Source organism: Wasmannia auropunctata, unplaced genomic scaffold, assembly GCF_000956235.1.
Source record: "Wasmannia auropunctata unplaced genomic scaffold, wasmannia.A_1.0 LD336071.1, whole genome shotgun sequence".
Classification (NCBI taxonomy): Eukaryota; Metazoa; Arthropoda; class Insecta; order Hymenoptera; family Formicidae; genus Wasmannia; species Wasmannia auropunctata.
In genome coordinates this window covers 1,940,548-1,944,536 of record NW_012026819.1, presented here as the reverse complement: position 1 = coordinate 1,944,536, position 3,989 = coordinate 1,940,548, and the positions used below count along the sequence as shown (strand labels likewise).

Genomic DNA, 3,989 nt, shown 5'->3' with positions numbered 1-3,989 from the left:
GTGACAATAAGTAGTTACCTGTTTCCAGGTAGGAACCTACCTTATACCTACCTGCCCGCTTGCCTGTCGTGGAACCTCGCGAGCTAAAAGACAGCGCAGTTGTGGGATTATTACGGATACGATTTTGCGATACTAATTTTTGCGATATGCGATTTTTGCTACGTGCGGAATTCAGCAAACGTCGAGCACCGATAAATCAAGTGACATACGTAGCTACCATTTTAAATCACTTGACAGAAAGTCGACATGCAGTTGAAAGGTCTATCGTAATTTAGAATGTCTAGTACATGATTCTACACTTATAGCTATCGTTTTTTGAAATGCTTTATCTCTCAAAATATGAGAGATAATTATATTTAATAGATTGCATCAAATTAAAAAAAAATCATATAGATTGTTTAATCGTAAGTCATGCCAAAATCAAGTTTTTCAAATAAGTACATTTACATACGACTGTTAATAAATAAATAAATCCTGTTTTCCAATCAACAATTCCGATCGACAATTCAAACAAGGCGAACCATGCATTTACGCGAATATTCCTCAAGCTCGTCACGAATACAAACATTCGTTTGCGATTCAAACACGTGTATACAACGCAGTTTGCGTTAATTAAGACTAGAAATCAAGTTAAACGACGAGACCTTTTCTTAACCAAATCTTTACTCTCACGAATAATTCCCAGTGGCATATAGTTGCGCTTTGCACACTCGATCCGCGACGACCAGCTCTTTCGCATCCGACCGAACGATCCTATCTAATTATATAAGTTATCCGTCGCGCGTCTGTGTGTGCGTGTAATACGCGCGAGAGTTTACAAATTAGCCGCAGTTACGAGATGCGTGTACACGAGCGTCGGCGCAACACTAATCACGGTGATTGCAGGGGAGTGCAAATCGTCGGCGGGATAATAATCCGTGTAATTGGTTCAGCCCCTGTCAACCTGTCTAGCTACCGGACGATGTCTTAACCGAACCGAGCCGATAGGTGTGCGTGCGAGAGACGCACGCATTTTCGCAAACTATCTCGATACCTCTGTCATCCGTATCCGTTCGTGGAATCTATTACAACCCGCGATCTTGCCTTCGTGAGCAATTGAAATCCAAGTGAATCGCGATCACGACAGAAAATCTGTAGTCATTTCGAGTTAACGCGTGGATAATCAAGCAACCATATCAGCAAGACGTAATTTATACATACGCTGCCATAAGCGTCGCATATAGAAAAACATGCAATATATGTCAACTTCATGCAACTTCAACTTTTTTTGCCTCATCAGTGCCGATATCATTAGTACCGCACAGGCACGCTAACCTTATGTGCGAATATTCTCGCACAGGCGTTCTCATTTTTCTTGCACAATTTCTTCTTTACTCATTGAAAACGTGAGCACCTTTCTCAGAAAAATAGAATCGCATCTGTCCGCGATGTTCTTGTTCCAAACGCTCGGATCTTCCTCTAATCGCGTTTCCGCCGTTCCTCGCGCGCTCGCTATCGGTGCTCTCGCAACCGTTCCCACGGGGTGACAGATCCGACTAGCGCTGTAAGATTTGCCCGTGTAGTCGGGAGGAACGAAAGAAGGAAGAGACATATTAATAAGTTATAGCGGACCAATCGCTGTTCTTTCTGTAGGTAGACCTGCGAGGCAGACCAAAACGAAACAACAATGAACAAACGCGCCACGGGGGATCGAAGATTCGCTCGGGATAGACTTTGACAACGCGGTCGCCAGTATCCTGTGTGCCAGTCGGTGGGCCACACAGATCAGATAAAAGGATACGTTTGAGGAACCGACTAACTCGATCGACTAACTTCACTGTGTGTATGCATATCCTATCATCTTGCCGCCGGTTGTTCAAATGGAAGGAAATTCCCAATAGAGAACCAAGAAGGATATATGCTGACAGAAAGATAACTGCAAATTTTTCTAACAATAAGAAAACTTATTGTTAAAAAGCGAGTTCGTTACAATCGACAGGATAAAAACCTGAATAGGATACATTAGTATTTGTATTGTCACATAGCAATATAGTTTGCTTAATAAATTTTAAATAAACAAAAATATTAAACGTCATGCAAACAATAGCTTGTAAAGAGAAAATAATTATAAATTTCTAATTTAAATTAGAAATTTATAATTATTTTCTCCTCACAAGCTATTGTTTGCATGACGTTTAATATTTTCGTTTATTTAAAATTTATTAAGCTAACTGTCGCTATGTGACAATACAAATACTAAAGTATCCTATTTTTATCCCGTCGATTGTAACGAGCTCGCTTTCTAACAATAAGTTTTCTTATTGTTAGAAAAATTTGCAGTTATCTTTCTGTCAGCATATATCCTTATTGGTTCTCTATTGGGAATTTCCTTCTATTTGAACAACATATATTCTAATTATTAAATTAGAAATTTATTTAGCCCTATTGTAATTCAGTTAATAAAAGCAGTATATATTGTGTCTGAGTCTCATTTTAAAATAACCACAAATGATGAATCAGGCAAATAAGAGTCATAAACGCAAAACTAATTGATGATCATTGGAAAACTCCACTTGAGTGGAGTTTTCCAATAATATGTAACAAGGTTTGGAATATAATTCAAAGAAGTTTTACATATTAAGTTATGCGTTTATGACTCTTAGTTGCTTGTATTCGTCATTTGTGGTTGTTTTATAATTAAGTTAATTTTAAATAAAGAGTTAAAATTTCCATTCACATTTAAGTTACATAATCGGGATATTCTAGTCCGATGTTTTCAAATGTAAATATTCATTATAAAACTTAATGAAGTAAAACTTATAAACACAAAAGTGCATACGCACAATATTGTAAATAAAAAGTATTACATCTATCTAATAGATAATCTCAGCGAATAAAATTTGTTACGATATCAATGATTTCTTACAAAATCATCATGCTTTTGTTTCCACATGTTTTCTAATTCATTATGTAAGCGCAGTAATAATAGCGTCATAATTAAGTGTTGTCTGGAACACATAAAATTATGCACAATTTTATGAAAATTTTACACAATAAAATGTTTATTTGCGATGATCAATATTGTACATGACACAGCGACAAAGATCGAGATGCAGCACTGTGCACGACTGTTGGGAAGTTGACCTAGCGTACGTGAGCAATGATGTAACTGATAACAAGATATCGCGCTGCTGAAGCTCTGCAAAGATAACTATGATTCATACAAGACTAAATGTTAACTTCGAAATTTTTGCAACAATAAATGTGTGTACTGCTGTCATCATTTAATAAAACAATTTCTATTTATAATGAGAATTGTTTTAATTTAAGCAGTTTACACGATTTACAGATTTGAATTTGCTATTTTATTTATTCAATATATATTGAATAAAAACTCAATTCTTCATTAATCTCGTACAAAGTAGATTTAAAATAAAAATCGAAACTCTTCTTTATTCAACGAAAAACACAATTTTGCTATTTTCAATTTTTTCCTCTCGTATTTTTATTTTAACAATACGCGTATGCAAAATAAAAATTTTGCAGAAATAATAAAAAAAGAAGATAAATTTTTAACAAAAAAAAAGAATATTAAAAAAAATATCTTTATCGGAAAGGGAAAATCAATAAAAATTAAGTTTGTGAATATTGAAGCGATTATAAATCGAAAGATATATAAATGTTAAGATGTATAAATATAAATTCAATTAATAAAGAATATAAACTGAAATTTATTATTAAAATAATTATAATATTACAATAAAATATTTAAAAATAATTATATATTATTTATTATAATATCAAGTTAATCCAATAATATCATAAGATTTTATTAATGTTTTGTTTTTGTTTTTCTCGAAGTTTATTTAAAATCAATTCTAGTGTTACTGCCAATTAGAAGACGGCTCCAGCAAAGAGAGGATCCTATCAAAATGACACACATGTTTGACGATGTCGATACAGGGATTCCTCTATCCAATCGTCTCGATCGGCTTGATGTCAACTTCTAA

At 34.3% G+C, this 3,989-nt stretch overlaps 1 long non-coding RNA gene across 1 annotated transcript; it reads left to right on the top strand.

Annotated features, from left to right (window-relative positions):
- The first annotated feature begins 1,216 nt into the window (after window positions 1–1,216).
- On the top strand, window positions 1,217–3,280 carry LOC105449915. Its single transcript, XR_974387.1, has 3 exons — window positions 1,217–1,385; window positions 1,633–1,818; window positions 3,076–3,280. It is a non-coding gene; the product is annotated as an uncharacterized LOC105449915 (long non-coding RNA).
- The last annotated feature ends 709 nt before the right edge of the window (window positions 3,281–3,989 follow it).